The following is an 18,455-nucleotide window of genomic DNA, read 5'->3' as shown; positions in this document are numbered from 1 at the left end:
ATAAATCCTTTGAAGTTATCATTGTTTAAAATAGTTAAACACATTTCCACTAGGGAATCAATGATAACATTCTTGTGTTCTCAGCTGACCTGCGCTGCAAGTAACTATTGCTTGTCAAATCACGTAACCGTACAATTGTAAAGGGTTGGTCTTGCTAGGAATGTGAGACCTGTGTAAATAAAAGACATTCCTGAAATTGGCAACTTCGTCCTTTTATAGAACATTTTATACAGTCAATCTCTAAGTGTTGAAACCTACCGAGCTGCAAAACTATTGCTAAATAATACAAATATGTTCTCAACATTTTAATTAACAGTCTCAGTATTGAGTACAACACTGCACTGGGTACAGTCTGTTGTTTTAAAATTATTGCAACTGTTGGCATTGATTTTTCTAAAAAGTTATTCCTGTTGATCCCATTTGATGATGTCCATGATAATCACGTTGCTTGAGAGCAACCAGAACGTTGAACCTTGTCCTACTGATTGCACAGTTCTTCTGAAAGGCTGAGTTATGTGTACTGTGGCCTAGACCTTTTAAAGTTGGAGTTTAGTCGGTATAAATAGTTCCTGATTTTATTTACCATTATGCGGCCTTGGGCCAGGAGGCTTTTGTTAGTTACATTATGCTATTTGAGCTTAGAAAAAGAACCCATGAAAATTATTTTAATCAACATTTGAAAATAATTTCCATGATATTATAAATAAATGGAAAATCTACCTTATTTTAATGGTGGACTTGGATATTGGAATTAGGTGTAGCATTGGCCAGTGGCAAGGAAAATCTATAATAAACCTTAACACCAACATCAGTGTTGTGTTGCAGTGGCCTAACTTATTAGCTTGAATTTTATGGCTGGTAAAACAAAAAAAAGACAGTGTTTTCTATGTTGTAACTGATAGCAAATTTTAGATTTCCACACTTGCTCAATTTAATATGGAAATTATATAGCTTTTTTTCATGATTTTCACTTTATTATATGCCATATATGGGTCTGCAGCTGAGAGGGTGAGTAGTTTCAAGTTCCTCAGTATCTTACCTGGACTGTACACGCCGGCTTTGTTGGGGGGAGAAAAAGCACAACAGCATCTCCTCCACCTTAGGCAACTGAAGAAGTTCAGCATGGGCCCTCAAATCTTCATGGCCTTCTACAGGGGCACCATTGAGGGTATCCTCACTGGCTGTATCCCCGCCTGCTACGGGAACTGCACCAACCTTTGTCGTTGGGCACCGCAGAGAGCGGTACAGACAGCCCAGCGCATCTGTGGATGTGAACTCCCCTCCATTGAGGACATTTGTAGCAGCAGGTGCAGAAAAGAAGGCCTGGAAGATCATCAGGGCTATGGGACAGCTTCTTTCTATAAGTCATTAGACTTTTAAATTCACATGTCTGTACATTGCAAAGATTTTTAGTCCCTCACGTTGGAAGATGGATGTAAGATTAAATAAGTTCTTATTCTAATTCACACTGTTTTGCAATGCCCTTCCCTTATTAAAGAAAACTTGATAAATTGACAAAGAATACAGGTGTATACAAACTACTTGTAAAATAACCTTAAAATAGTGCATTGTGCTTTTTGAGATACAGGCACGATTTCTAATAGTGTCCTAATTACAAATTGGAAATTTTCTGGCTTTCAAACTAATTTCTTAAGTGCTTAGATCTTCATTCCCTTTTGCATGTTTAGTTCTGGTATTTCAATTTCCATCTTAGTCTTGTATGACTGTTCCAGTCTTTATATTCTGTGAAATGAATAAATATTGTCCCTTTAAGGTTGTCATAGCCGGAGAGGTAGTGGGGATAAGCCCAGCAGAACCATTTCTACTGACAGGAGAACGGGCAAAGGCTGGCTAGTGGTGCCTTTAAACCAGCCGCTTCGGGCAGATGGGCCTCACTCATCAGCTGTGGTTGGCAGCTACTCTATGAGAAGGGAAACTGATCTGAAATCTCTGCTGCCTTGCGGCTGTACCCACCCATGGGGAAGGCTTCAGTAGTAAACCCTAAGAAATAATCTGGAGCTGGAGTCCCTTAGGCACTCCAACGTTGAGTTCAATGCTGATTGGCAACTGCTGCAATGCTGCCGATGCCAGACAGTACCAGTCTCTGCCGTTCCTTTGGATTCATCAGTTGCTGGAGAAAGGGAGCCTGCTGCACGGGCAATAGGTTGCTCTGCATATTGTACTACCCTGACTTGCTTGTCACATAGACAGCAAGGATGCGACATCTATAGCTGTCACACCGCACCTAAATGGTTAAAGACATGGTTTCATCTTGAACACATCTTGAGAGAGAGAGCAAGGCAGAGCGTGATAGCGAGAGAGCGCGTGAGAGAGACCACGAGAGCGGGAGAGAGAGCACGTAAGAGAGACCACGAGACAGCGAGCGTGAGAGCGGCCACGAGAGAGAGAGCGCGCATGCCATGGCAGAGTGTTCCAAAAAAAGAAAATATAAAATGTACGTCACCCCAGACTGCACTAAAGTGTACCCCTGCCTAATCGGGGTCAAAAATAATGACAGTGTTGCTCGCTGCACTGTTTGCAACAGTGACTTTTCTATTGCCCATGGTGGGTTAAGACTGTAAAAAACATGTTGAGGTGAGTTTAACAGGTGTCATTCATTCATTAGCATAGCTAACGTTATTTAAACTAGCTGGCTAGCTGCTAAGGAGCTACTCTGTTGCAGACATCCCACCTCTCCTGAAAGTTCCGGGAGTCTCCTGCAAATTGATGGTGCTACCTCCCTGAAATGAGTTTTTGCAGGGTGGGATGTCTGAAGTTGGCAGGTAATAGGTGAAAAAGAGTTGAGGGTGTGTGTGTGTGTGTGTGTGTGTGTGTGTGTGTGTGTTAGGGGTGGGGGATGAAGTAAGAAGCTGAGAGGTGGAAGAGGTAAAGGGCTGAAAAAGAAGGAATCTCATAGGAGAGGACAGTGAACCGTGGGAGAAAGGGAAGGAGGAGGGACACCAGAGGAAGGTGATTGGTGGCTTAGTAGAAGAGCAAGGGTAAGAAGAGAGCCAAAATAGGGAATGGAGAAAGAGAGAAACTGAGGGAGGAAGGAAATATTACCACAGGTTATATTTAATGGAAATGTGAGGAGGATGTTATGAGAATGCAGGGTGACTTGGACAGGTTGGGTGAGTGGGCAGATGCAGCTTAATGTGGATAAATGTGAGGTTATTCACTTTGGTGGCAAGAACAGGAAGGCAGATTACTAACTGAATGGTGTCGTTAGGAAAGGGGGAAATACAATGAGATCTAGGTGTCCTTGTTCATCAGTCACTGAATGTAAGCATACAGGTACAGCAGGCAGTGAAGAAAGCTAATGGCATGTTGGCCTTCATAAGAAGGGGAATTGAGTATAGGAGCAAAGAGGTCCTTCTGCAGCTGTACAGGGCCCTGGTGAGACCACACCTGGACTATTGTGTACAGTTTTGGTCTCCAAATTTGAGGAAGGACATTCTTGCTATGGAGGGAGTGCAGCATAGGTTTACCAGATTAATTCCAGGGATGGCGGGAATGTCATATGTTGAAAGATTGGAGCGACTGGGCTTGTATACACTGGAATTTAGAAGGATGAGAGGGGATCTGATTGAAACATGTAAGATTATTAAGGGATTGGACATGCTAGAGGCAGGAAACATATTCCCGATGTTGGGGGAGTCCAGAACCAGAGGCCACAGTTTAAGAATAAGGGGTAGACCATTTAGAACAGAGTTGAGGAAAAACTTTTTCACACTTTTTCACAGCTGTGGATCTGTGGAATGTTCTGCCTCAGAAGGCAGTGGAGGCCAATTCTCTGGATTCTTTCAAGGAAAGAGTTAGAGCTCTTAAAGATAGCAGAGTCAAGGGATATGAGGAGAAGGCAGGAACAGGGTACTGATTGTGGATCACAGTGAATGGCGGTGCTGGCTCGAAGGGCCAAATGGCCTACTCCTGCACCTATTGTCTATTGTTAGACAAAATTGATGTAGAGAAACCAATGCTTTTACCTTGCTTTTCTGTTTGTGATAATATGTTGGGTTGATTAGGCAGCTGATGTCATCACAGTGGCTGAATGTGAAGGATCCCCTTCAATAGACACAGAAGAGGGGAAATTCGTAACAGATGTCAATGATGCATTGTAAGCAACTTTCTTCAGGGTCAGTGGTGTGTGTCACTAACCCACAAAATTCTGGCCACTTTTACTCATTTGGTGCACTGCAGTCCCCATATCCTCCTCGAGTGGGTGTGCAGATGGACGGTGATACAGTATGTCTCTTTTACCCTGTACATTAGCACAGTTCAGAGTGTCAGCACTAAAACTGTTCCTGCACCATGCCCAGAACCTTCAAATGCACTGTGAATAACAATGCTGGCTAATTAACTGGCAGCTACCAAATTATCCTTATGTGTATGCATAAATTTTAATAATGAAGTTCCAAAAGAATAAAGAAATGTTTCATCGACAGAAAAAACACAAATTGTGGTGCTAAACTCAGGAGGGTTACCATGCAAATTATTTACATGATAATTTAATCAGTTTATTCAAAAAAACAGTCTGGTTGATGAGGTAAAGTTCCTCTGTATATTTTTCAAATCATCTGCATAGAAATTAAATTACACAAGACAAAATAATACAGTGCATTATGGCATCTTGTGTAGTCAAAATTCATTCTTACAGAATTCACAAATCACCAGGAAACTGGAATAAAAAAAAATCACTCATCGAATTTATGTGAGAGAATATAAAAAACTGAATTAACAAAATATGTGAAAAAGAAACAACCTTTTTTCAATTTTTGTCACAGGTTGACAGTTTTGAGGGAACACAAGTCCTTTTTAACATGGGGATTACTGTATTCAGTGAAAGATTTTATGATAATATTGATCTGAATTATTGATCAAAAGAATATTAATTTTAAGAACTATTTGCTTCTCTCTAGCTTTTCTTTTTTGTTATTCTCTTGAGACTAAATAAAACTAATTTGTGAAAGAATGGCAGATAACCTATTGTGATACAGAATTGTATGACTCTACAAGGGGTAAGGAAAGTTTTATGAGAATTATATGATTCCAAAACGATTAAATCAGGGGTCGACACTCTTTTTGCCTCTGTGGGCCGGATCGCGTATTAATGAGTGGACGGTGGGCCAGATAAATGCCATAAAAAACTTGAAATATGGGAATTATCCATTCAAATACATCTAGTTATGTTTTGCCTGAAATTAATGAATAACGCAAGCTAGAAAATCATGTTTGCTTAACCAAGGATGCCAATTAGCAATCAAAGAACTCAGTTTAGTTGTAATTTATTTCAATCAAGGCATCTTTTGAATCTATTAAAAGGACGTAAAGAATCTTTAAACATAAAGCAATGAACGTGATGCATTGAATGGTGGTAAATTAAGTATAATAAAAAAGAGAATTTTAATGCAAACAGTCAATAAATGAATGTGAAACTTGATGCTTGAAAGCTTCTCAATATTGGGTGTCAGACCTGTTGCTGCCAAGAGCAAGACATTATCCAGATGGGCATCAGTCAGTCTTGTTCTCAACTGGTTCTTGGTGTGCTTCATTTTTGAAAATAATTGCTCACACAGATAAGTGCTGCCAAGCACTGATGCCATCTTTTTTGCATGGTCCACTAAGTTAGGATACTTCCCACTTGGATGAATATAGCAGGCACGGGTATTTCCTTCATTTTCACTGCTTTTCTTGGCAAAAAATGACGTTTCTTTCCCGAAAATAGCCTTTATTTGCTCAACATCATCTTTCCTTTCTTGCCCAGTAAACTTGTTAAAATTTCCACTTTGGCCGGTCTCGTAATGTCGCCTGATATTTGCCACCTTCTTCACAGCAACATTTTCTTGGCAAATGAGACAAACTGGTTTCGATGAAGAAGTAATCTAGTGTCCAAGTGTCTTGGAAATTTCGGCACTCATTGTCTACCTTCCTGCGTTTTGTATTCATTGCCATTGGAATTTCTTTCTTTGATTTTATTTTGAAATGCGAGTTATTCAACAAGTATCATAACATATGTAAATATCTGGATATTTAGCGTGGATTTCGTGTTAAAACACAGTGACGCTGTTTCTGTTTACAGATTTGAAAGATCCCATCTGAAAACCTGCATGTGCTCGGAGAGTATCTAATACATATTAACAAGGTAATCTTCCTTCCCGTCACTCGTATATACCAGTGTTTGGTTTGGAACAAAACGGAACCTGGGGCCAGTGTAACAAGACGCCATGCATGTCTATCAGCCTGGTCGCGTGAAACACTCAGAATAAGGAAAAATTGCTTGCGGGCCGGATAAGCATAGTGTCCCAGTATTTGCTCAGGGGCTGGTCAAAATACCTTCACGGGCCAGATCTGGCTCGCGGGCTATAGGTTGCCTACCCTGGATTAAATACTGTTTTGTTGCATGGAAAGTAGTTTGAACAACTTCTGTATCATTGACTAGTTTAAACACAAAACGCATGCTACAATAACCAAACTACTGTCACTGCACTTACTGAACATGAGGAACTAGCTCTTTTTTCTGTTTTTATTCCCCTGTGATTGCTTTAGATCTTGGGTGTTCTGAGGTGAGGAATAAGTGATGAGGGAGACCAGAGCTGGGGCAGGAAGTGCCTGACAGGGCTGCCAGAGAGTGATTTGTGAGGTGACTTACTTGTTTTGCCACTGATTCAGGGCTCCTGTGTGCTCCCGATACATGGGCTCCAGGTTCTCAACATCGTTGTGAATACTGGTGAAGGAGCAGAGCTTGCCAGAAGTCAGTGGTGATGATTTTCTGAAGGAGGCTTTAAACATGTCCTTGTACCTTATCTTCAGGAATTTATCATTGTGCAAATATCATGTGCTAAACAAAACAAAGGTAGAAGGGGAGAAATTCAGAACAAACTCTTTCAAGGCCCTTACAACGATGTTTAACAAACCTTCATCTGTCTGACCTTTGCCCTCATATTCTGATAGTGCTTCTTGATATGGCAGCTATCTTTTTGCCTTTATTCCCTCATGCTGTAACTCTTTAGAAAGGGTCACATCGCCACCATCCTAATTTGAGAAGAGCAGATGGTGTATAAAAGAGCCAAATGTGGTAGTTTTCGTCATTAGGTGGCATCTGGAATTTCCAGTTGGACAATTTCCCTCCACGCCGCTCTGTCCCGACACTTGTCCACAACATCCCAAGTCCTGTCCAGCTTGGTCCCATCCTTGATGTTATCCAGCCACGTTGTTCTTTGCCTTCCTCTTCCTTTCTTTCCCTCCACCTTTCCATATAGCAAGTCGGACAAGATGTATCTCTCCGCGTAACGTGTCCACAATAAGTAACTTTTAACTTCATGATCTTCTCTAGCAATATCCGTGGTCTCTCAGCTTCGGACAAAACCCTCTCATTTGAAACTTTCCCTACCCAGCTGATCTTCAACATCCGTTGATAGCACCACATTTCAAAAGCATTAATTCCTTTCACGTAATCCTTCTTCAGGGTCCATGTTTCTGATCCATACCTCAGTATTGACCATACTTAACACTCGGGGAAGCAGATTCTACTTTGGATGTCTACCTTCCAATTGCATAGTAGATCTTTTAGCTTCATGAACTGGGTCTTAGCCATACCTATTCTCCTTCTGATCTCAACTTCACATCTCCCGTCATCAATCAGACAACTGCCAAGATATTCACACTTTCGCACCTGTTCCATGTCTTGTCCATTCACTTGTAACGATACCATCATGAATGAGTCTTTAGTGTTTGTTTTGCTTACCACCATCGATTTTGTTTTGTAAGGGTTGACTTTAAGTCTGTAGTCGAGGCTTTTCTCGTTGACTTTATTCAGCGTAATTTGCAGTTTGCATTCACTATCAGCTAACAACGTGGTGTCGTCCGCATACCTGATGTTATCCACCTTCCGGCCTCTGATTGGAATACCTGTCTCCTGATAGTCACATTCCCGAAAAATCCATTCTCTATAGAGGTTGAACAAATCCAGCAAACCAACATAGCCTTGCCTTACGCCTCCTTTAATACATGCCCATGGTGATAGCTCATTTTCTACTCTGACCACTGCTTTCTGTTTCCAATATAAGTTCCTTATTATCTGCACATTCACCCATCCCAGATCATACTTGTTCAGCCCCTCTATTACTTTCTCGTGTCTCACTTTATCAAAAGCCTTTTCATAGTCAATAAAGCATAAGTAGATGGTCTTTTGTGCCTCAATGCATCTCTCCATGATGTTTCTCATCGCAAATATTCCTTCCCTTGTTCCTGAGCCTTTACAAAAACCAAACTGCGTTTCTCCAATTTCATCGCTGATTGTACCTTTCATTCTGCTGAACACTATTTTCAACTGTAGCTTGATGCAGTGAGACATTATGCTTATCATCCTGTGTTTGTTACATTTTATCGTCCTTGGCTTTTTTGGCAAGGTGATAAATACAGATTTGAGAAGGTTCTCCAGAGGATTTCCTGTCATATAACTGTTGCTTAATATCACTAAAAGGTTCGTTTTTCCCTTCGGACCAAGTGATTTCAGAATTTCAGTGGAAATCTTATCTTCACTGGCCGCCTTTCGACTTTTAGACTCTAAATCGCACTTTCCATCTCTGACATCAATATTTTAGATTGATTCGTCATTTGATTTAATTCTAGTAAATCCTTAATCTTGCTATCTACAAATAATTCCGAGATGTACTCAACCCATCTGTCCATGATCTCTACTTTTTCATAGCATGGATTACCACTACCGTCTTCGATACACCCAGTTGATGACACGGTCTTCTTTAATTTCGTCATATTCTTTACCTTTTGGTTAAGGCCTCTATAATCATAACTTCGTTCATACCGCTCAATTTCTTCACACTGTTCATTCATCCAATTCTCTTTCACTTCCTTGCATTTTCTTTGAATCAAGCAGTGTAGAGCTTTGTATCGTTCATTATCCCGATGTTTTACCTTTCTTCTTTCTTCAGTTAACCTTCCAAACTCATCGCTGAACCAAGGGTTTTGTCTTTTGCTTTTTTTTCAGAAAACCCAAAGTTTTAGCAACAGAAAAAGAAGTTGTATGGAATAGGTTTCCATCATATCCTGGAATGGTAGGTAGTGCAATTATCCACAAATAGGTTATGGGTTGCAATCAGCTTGTTTTTCAGTGAATAAAGATTTTGAACAAAAGCATTGAGAAGAACCAAAGGACTTTAGTGAAAATAGCTCCCAGTGGGCATGCTGGGTATCGAATCAAATGGAAACAATAGTGAGAAGAAGTTTAATAGGAAAATCCAATTTGTTACTTAGAGGTGGCAATGAATAATGGCCCTTGGAAAAAAGCAAATGAAAAGAGAAGCAGAAATAGAAATGTGGAGTGAGTAACCCAGGGGATTTAAGATTAGGGTGGCACCATGAAACTCAGACATGTTAGAGCATGACGGCAGATGCAAGGAAACTGAGAGCAGGGAAATGTAAGAGGGAAGTGATTGTTATAAAGTACAGTGGAACAATAGAAAAGCTGATTGAATCATGGCATCATAAACTGCTTCTAATAATGAAGGAAAGGAAGGAAATTGCCTTTTAAACTCATGAGAGAGCATAGGCCATCAACTTTTTGCTGTTGATTTTTCCGTAGCAGGCGATTTCTTTTTTACGAGGTTGAGTTGCTAGCTCAATGCTCAACCTGGCACAGATGGAAAGTGTACTTGGGGGGCCGGCTGGGTTCGAACTCGGGAGCTTTCGCTCTGAAGTCTGGCGCTGATGCCACTACGCCACCAGTCAGCACCGCTTCTAATAAATCTAAACCATAGGACATAGGCCGGATTAGGCCATTTTTGCCCTTTTTGAGACTGCTCCACCATTTCTTCATGGCTGATCCATTTCCCTCTCAACCCCATTCTCCTGCCTGCTCCCTGTTACCCTTTCATGCCCTGACTTACCAAAAAGCTATCAACGCCTGCCTAAAGTACATCTAGTGATCTGGCCTCCACAGCTGCACGAAGCAATGAATTCCACAGATTCACCAGCCTCTGACTAAAGAAATTCCTCCTCATCTTCATTCTAAATGGATGTCCCTCTATTCTGAGCTTGTGCCCGGTAGTCCTACACTGCTCCACTATAGGAAACATCGTCTCCACATCCACTATCTAGCCGTTTCAACATTTAATAGATTTCAGTAAGATTCCGCCGCCCCCCCCCCCCCCCACCTTCATCTAAATTCCAGTGAGTACAGTCCCATAGCCATCAAACGCTCCTTTCAATCTTGGAACCATTTTCGTGAACCTCCTTTGAACCCTCTCCAATATGAGCATATCCTTTTTCAGATAAGGGGCCCAAAACTGCTCACAGTACTCCAAGTGAGGTCTTGCCAGTGCCTTATAAGCTCTCAGAATTACATCCTTGTTTTTATATTCTAGTCCTCTCAAAATGAATGCTAACATTGCATTTGCTTTCCTCACCACCGACTCAACCTGCAAGTTAACCTTTAGGGAATTCTGCATGAGGACTCCCAAGTTCCTTTGCACCTTGGATTTTTTTGAATTTTCTACCAGCTTAGAAAATAGCCTAAGCTTATGTTCCTTCTGCCGAAGTGCATGACCATACACTTCCAGACACTGTATTCCACCTGCCACTTCTTTGCCCGTTCTCCTAATCTAAGTCCTTTTGCAGACTCCCTGCTTCCTCAACACTACCTGCCCCTCCACCTATAATCGTATCGACCACAAACCTGGCCGCAAAGCCATCAACTCCATTATTCAAATCACTGACATGCAACGTTGAAAGAAGAAAATATTGAGGCGTAATCCGCTCAGTGTGCCATGTTTTAAAATGTTTCCGGAAGATGGATAGTTGAAGAGCTGCACAAATCAAGTACGGACAGTGAAGAAGTATGTTAAATGTATCGGAGATTGTCATTACCTCATTCTAATGGATAACTGTGTGAGTGAGGCTGTCAGGGAAGTTGCAGCTTGCACGTTCACAATGACTTTTATGGAAACTATCAGTGATTATTCCAAGGAAAAATGCCTATAAGGTTCTTAAGTCTCTGTGGCAATGAGGAACAACATTCAGTCAATAGATTTCCCTGGATATTTGTATTCATTTTGATAACAACAAGTGGCCTAGGCTGCCAATTATCAACTGCATGATCTGGCAAAGATCACTCTGCAAATGCTTTAGTTATTTGCACATCATGCTGGTATCATGATCAAATCAGCAAGATGAAAGATTTTCCAGAGAACATACAGTTAATATATGTAAGTTCAGTCACAAATGGATGGATTGTCAAAGGGCATAAAGATGAATTTTAAGGAATAGATTTTTCTTTATTGATAATTGGTCTTTTTCTTTTATCTCTCCTGAAAGGGTCACATGGCTGTGACAGGAAATGGTAATGAAGCTACATGGAGGAAGGAGGAGCCCCAACATGATGACGCTCCTGGTTTGATGAACATAGGCAGGTTTTATGCTTCAGCTAAAGATTTTTTGCCTGCCACTTTTATATATGCATAACTTGCATTGTAAAGATGGTCTTTGGAGCAGGAACAGTCGCTATAATCTCCCTTGTCAGGCATTCAAACTTCTTCCTCCCGATGGATTGGTCATGTTGAATTAAGCACTGTTTTTATGTTTTCTGTGTTTCAAAATTTTGTCAATCAGGAATTGTTTGATCTTGTGCATTTTTGTACTATGGTTGGCTAGGAAATTCAGGCAAATGTGTAAAAATAACACCCATATTTTTACAGTGCCCCAAAATTCTGCAAGAAGAGGAATTCTGAAGCGGGTTCAACAAGTATACTTCATTGCCTTGAATGTAAAAAATTAAAGGACCCAAAAAGACTTGGCTATTTCCTCTCTGTCCTGCTGGATCTGTTTTACACTTTCTACTTAGTGCAGTTGAAATGAATTGGGATTTCACACTACTGCAGAATAATCTCATTCTCACTCCTGCCATCAGGAAGAAGGTGCAGGAGCCTCACAACTCTCACGACCAGGTTTAGGAACAGTTATTACCCCTCAACCATCAAGGTCTTGAACCATATAACCATGTAACAATTACAGCATGGAAACAGGCCATCTCGGCCCTTCTAGTCCGTGCCGAACGCTTACTCTCACCTAGTCCCACCGACCTGCACTCAGCCCGTAACCCTCCATTCCTTTCCTATCCATACAGCTATCCAATTTTACTTTAAATGACAATATCGAACCTACCTCTACCACTTCTGCTGGAAGCTCATTCCACACAGCTACCACTCTCTGAGTAAAGTTGTTCCCCCTCATGTTACACCTAAACTTTTGCCCCCTAACTCTCAACTCATGTCCTCTTGTTTGAATCTCCCCTACTCTCAATGGAAAAAGCCTATCCACGTCAACTCTGTCTATACCCCTCATAATTTTAAATACCTCTATTAAATCCCCCCTCAACCTTCTATGCTCCAAAGAATAAAGACCTAACTTGTTCAACCTTTCTCTGTAACTTAGGTGATGAAACCCAGGTAACATTCTAGTAAATCTTCTCTGTACTTTCTCTATTTTGTTGACATCTTTCCTATAATTCGGTGACCAGAACTGTACACAATACTCCAAATTTGGCCTTACCAATGCCTTGTACAATTTTAACATTACATCCCAACTCTATACTCAATGCTCTGATTTATAAAGCCCAGCATACCAAAAGCTTTCTTCACCACCCTATCCACATGAGATTCCACCTTCAGGGAACTATGCACCATTATTCTTAGATCCTTCTCTTCTATTGCATTCTTCAATGCCCTACCATTTACCATGTATGTCCTATTTTGATTAGTCCTACCAAAACGTAGTACCTCACATCTATCAGCATTAAACTCCATCTGCCATCCTTCAGCCCACTCTTCTAACTGGTCTAAATCTCTCTGCAAGCTTTGAAAACCTACTTCATTATCCACAACGCCACCTATCTTAGTATCATCTGCATACTTACTAATCCAATTTACTACCCCATCACCCAGATCATTAATGTATATGACAAACAACATTGAACCCAGTACAGATCCCTGAGGCACACCACTAGTCACCGGCCTCCAATCTGACAAACAGTTATCCACCACCACTACTCTCTGGCATCTCCCATCCAGCCACTGCTGAATCCATTTTACTACTTCAATATTAATACCTAACAATTGAACCTTCTGTGAGGAACCTTGTCAAAGGCCTTACTGAAGTCCATATAGACAACATCCACCGCTCTACCCTCGTCAACTTTCCTAGTAACCTCTTCAAAAAATTCAATAAGATTTGTCAATCATGACCTTCCACACACAAATCCATGTTGACTGTTCCTAATCAGACCCTGTCTTTCCAGATAATTATATATAGAAACATAGAAAATAGGTGCAGGAGTAGGCCATCCGGCCCTTCGAGCCTGCGCCGCCATTTATTATGATCATGGCTGATCATCCAACTCAGAACCCCGCCCCAGCCTTCCCTCCATACCCCCGACCCCCGTAGCCATAAGGGCCATATCTAACTCCCTCTTAAGTATAGCCAATGAACTGGCCTCAACTGTTTCCTGTGGCAGAGAATTCCACAGATTCACCACTCTCTGTGTGAAGAAGTTTTTCCTAATCTCGGTCCTAAAAGGCTTCCCCTCTATCCTCAAACTGTGGCCCCTCGTTCTGGACTTTCCCAACATCGGGAACAATCTTCCTGCATCTAGTCTGTCCAATCCCTTTAGGATCTTATACGTTTCAATCAGATTCCCCCCTCAATCTTCTAAATTCCAACAAGTACAAGCCCAGTTCATCCAGTCTTTCTTCATATGAAAGTCCTGCCATCCCAGGAATCAATCTGGTGAACCTTCTTTGTACTCCCTCTATGGCAAGGATGTCTTTCCTCAGATTAGGGGACCAAAACTGCACACAATACTCCAGGTGTGGTCTCACCAAGGCCTTGTACAACTGCAGTAGTACCTCCCTGCTCCTGTACTCGAATCCTCTCGCTATAAATGCCAGCATACCATTCGCCTTTTTCACCGCCTGCTGTACCTGCATGCCCACTTTCAATGACTGGTGTATAATGACACCCAGGTCTCGTTGCACCTCCCCTTTTCCTAATCGGCCACCATTCAAATAATAATCTGTTTTCCTATTTTTGCCAGCAAAGTGGATAACTTCACATTTATCCACATTAAATTGCATCTGCCATGAATTTGCCCACTCACCCAACCTATCCAAGTCACCCTGCATCCTCTTAGCATCCTCCTCACAGCTAACACTGCCACCCAGCTTCGTGTCATCCGCAAACTTGGAGATGCTGCATTTAATTCCCTCATCCAAGTCATTAATATATATTGTAAACAACTGGGGTCCCAGCACTGAGCCTTGCGGTACCCCACTAGTTACCGCCTGCCATTCTGAAAAGGTCCCGTTTATTCCCACTCTTTGCTTCCTGTCTGCTAACCAACTCTTCACCCACACCAATACCTTACCCGCAATACCGTGTGCTCTAAGTTTGCACACTAATCTCCTGTGTGGGACCTTGTCAAAAGCCTTCTGAAAATCCAAATATACCACATCCACTGGTTCTCCCCTATCCACTCTACTAGTTACATCCTCAAAAAATTCTATGAGATTCGTCAGACATGATTTTCCTTTCACAAATCCATGCTGACTTTGTCCGATCATTTCACCGCTTTCCAAATGTGCTGTTATCACATCCTTGATAACTGACTCCAGCAGTTTCCCCACCACCGACGTTAGGCTAACCGGTCTATAATTCCCCGGTTTCTCTCTCCCTCCTTTTTTAAAAAGTGGAGTTACATTAGCCACCCTCCAATCCTCAGGAACTAGTCCAGAATCTAACGAGTTTTGAAAAATTATCCCTAATGCATCCACTATTTCTTGGGCTACTTCCTTAAGCACCCTGGGATGCAGACCATCTGGCCCTGGGGATTTATCTGCCTTCAATGCCTTCAATTTACCTAACACCACTTTCCTACAAAAACAATGTATTTCGCCCAGTTCCTCCATCTCACTGGACCCTCTGTCCCCTACTATTTCTGGAAGATTATTTATGTCCTCCTTAGTGAAGACAGAACCAAAGTAATTATTCAATTGGTCTGCCATGTCCTTGCTCCCCATAATCAATTCACCTGTTTCTATCTGCAGGGGACCTACATTTGTCTTTACCAGTCTTTTCCTTTTTACATATCTATAAAAGCTTTTACAGTCCGTTTTTATGTTTCCTGCCAGTTTTCTCTCATAATCTTTTTTCCCCTTCCTAATTAAGCCCTTTGTCCTCCTCTGCTGAACTCTGAATTTCTCCCAGTCCTCAGGTGAGCCACTTTCTCTGGCTAATTTGTATGCTTCTTCTTTGGAATTGATACTATCCCTAATTTCTCTTGTCAGCCACGGGTGCACTACCTTCCTTGATTTATTCTTTTGCCAAACTGGGATGAACAATTGTTGTAGTTCATCCATGCAACCTTTAAATGCTTGCCATTGCATATCCACCATCAATCCTTTAAGTGTCATTTGCCAGTCTATCTTAGCTAATTCACGTCTCATACCTTCAAAGTTACCCCTCTTTAAGTTCAGAACCTTTGTTTCTGAATTAACTATGTCACTCTCCATCTTAATGAAGAATTCCACCATATTATGGTCACTCTAACCCAAGGGGCCTCTCACGACAAGATTGCTAATTAACCTTTCCTCATTGCTCAAAACCCAGTCCAGAATAGCCTGCTCTCTAGTTGGTTCCTTGATATGTTGGTTCAAAAAACCATCCCGCATACATTCCAAGAAATCCTCTTCCTCAGCACCTTTACCAATTTGGTTCACCCAATCTACCCATCTATATACCATCTCTAAGAATACTTTCCATCAATTTACCCACCACTGGCGTCAAACTCACAGGCTGATAATTGCTAGGTTTACCCTTAGAACCCTTTTTAAACAATGGAACCACATGAGCAATACGCCAATCCTTCGGCACCATTCCCGTTTCTAATGACATTTGAAATATTTCTGTCAGAGCCCCTGCTATTTCTACACTAACTTCCCTCAAGGTCCTAGGGAATATCCTGTCAGGACCCGGAGACTTATTCACTTTTATATTCCTTAAAAGCGCCAGTACTTCCTCTTCTTTAATCATCATAGTTTCCATAACTTCCCTACCTGTTTCCCTTACCTTACACAATTCAATATCCTTCTCCTTAGTGAATACTGAAGAAAATAAATTGTTCAAACTCTCCCCCATCTCTTTTGGTTCCATACATAGCTGTCCACTCTGATTCTCTAAGGGACCAATTTTATCCCTCACTATCCTTTTGCTATTAATATAACTGTAGAAACTGTTGGGATTTATTTTCACCATATTTGCTAAAGCAACCTCGTATCTTCTTTTAGCTTTTCTAATTTCTTTCTGGATTCTTTTTACATTCTTTATATTCCTCAAGGACCTTATTTACTCCATGCTGCCTATATTTATTGTAGATATCTCTCTTTTTCCGAACCAAGTTTCCAATATCCCTTGAAAACCATGGCTCTCTCAAAGTCTTAACCCTTCCTTTCAACCTAACAGGAACATAAAGATTCTGTACTCTCAAAATTTCACCTTTAAATGACCTCCATTTCTCTATTACATCCTTCCCATAAAACAATTTGTCCCAATCCACTCCTCCTAAATCCTTTTACATCTCCTCAAAGTTAGCCTTTCTCCAATCAAAAATCTCAACCCTGGGTCCAGACTCATCCTTCTCCATAATTATATTGAAACAAATGGCATTGTGATCACTGGACCCAAAGTGCTCCCCAACACATACCTCCGTCACCTGCCCTATCTCATTCCCTAACAGAAGATCCAACACTGCTCCTTCTCTAGTTGGTACCTCTATGTATTGCTGCAAAAAACTATCCTGCACACATTTTACAAACTCCAAACCATCCAGCCCTTTTACAGTATGGGCTTCCCAGTCTATGTGTGGAAAAATAAAATCTCCCACAATCACAAACTTGTGCTTACTATAAATATCTGCTATCTCCTTAAAAATTTGCTCCTCCAGTTCTCGGTCCCCATTAGGTGGTCTATAATACACCCCTATAAGTGTTACTACACCTTTCCCATTCCTCAATTCCACCCAAATAGCTTCCCTAAGTGAGCCCTCTAATCTATCCTGCCAGAGCACTGCTGTAATATTTTCTCTGACAAGCAATGCAACACCTTCCCCTCTTGTCCCTCCGATTCTATCACACCTGAAGCAACAAAATCCAGGAATATTTAGTTGCCAATCACACCCCTCTTGTAACCATGTTTCACTAATAGCTACCACATCGTACTTCCAGGTATCAATACATGCTTGAAGCTCATCCGCCTTTCTTACAATGCTCCTCGCATTAAAATAAATGCATTCAAGAAATTTTCCACCTCTTACTCTCTGTTTATCACTAACAGTGCGAACAACTTTACTATTTTCTTTTTCTTCCTTCTCCCCTACATCTGTTCCTACACTCTGGTTCCCCTCCCCCCTCGTATCTAGTTTAAATCCACTGGAGCCTCTCTAGCAAGAATAGTTGTCCCCCTCCAGTTCAGATGTTAACTGTCCCACTGGAACAGGTCCCACCTTCCCTGGATATCTGCCCAATTATCTATAAATCTGAAGCCCTCCCTCCTGCACTATGTCTGCAGCCACGTGTTGATCTGCGCTATCTTACTATTTCTAAACCTGGCTGCACGTGGCACTGGTAGCAATCCTGAGATTGCTATCCTGGAGGTCCTGTCCTTTAACTTGGTGCCTAACTCCCTAAACTCACCTTTCAAGATCTCCTCACTCTTCCTACCCACATCATTGGTCCCTATATGGACCACGACATCTGGCTGCTCACCCTCCCTCTTGAGAATACTGAGAACTCGATAGGAGATATCGCGGACCTTGCAACCAGGGAGGCAACAGACCATCCGGGATTCTCGATCTCTTCCACAGTACCTGTTATTTGTCCCCCTAACTATCAAATTCCCTATCACTACTGCTCTCCTCTTTTCCATCCTTCCCTTCTGAGCTGAGGGTCCCGTCTCGGTGCCAGAGACGCAACCGCTGCAACTTGTCCCTGGTTGGTCGTCCCCATCAGCAGTATTCAAAATGATGTACTTACTATTGGTAGGAACGGCCACAGGGGCACTCTGCTCATTCTGTCTATTTCCCTTCCCTCTCCTGACAGTCACCCAGCTACCTATCTCCCGACTCTTAGGGATGAGTATCTCTCTGTAACTCTTGTTTATTTCTGCCTCCATCTCCCGAATGATCCGAAGTTCATCCAGCTCCAGCTCCAGTTCCCTAACTCTGTTTGTCAGGAGCTGCAGCTGGATGCACCTTTTGCAGATGTAGTCATCAGGGACGATTGTGCTCGCCCTGACTTCCCACATACTGCAAACGGAGCACTCAACTGCCCTAACTGCTGCCTCCATTACCTACTCCTAAGGTAATTAGGTTTATTAAAGGAATTTACCCGGCC

This window comes from Mobula birostris, chromosome 17, assembly GCF_030028105.1.
Source record: "Mobula birostris isolate sMobBir1 chromosome 17, sMobBir1.hap1, whole genome shotgun sequence".
In the NCBI taxonomy this organism is placed as follows: domain Eukaryota; kingdom Metazoa; phylum Chordata; class Chondrichthyes; order Myliobatiformes; family Myliobatidae; genus Mobula; species Mobula birostris.
Note: the sequence above shows the minus strand (reverse complement) of the source record.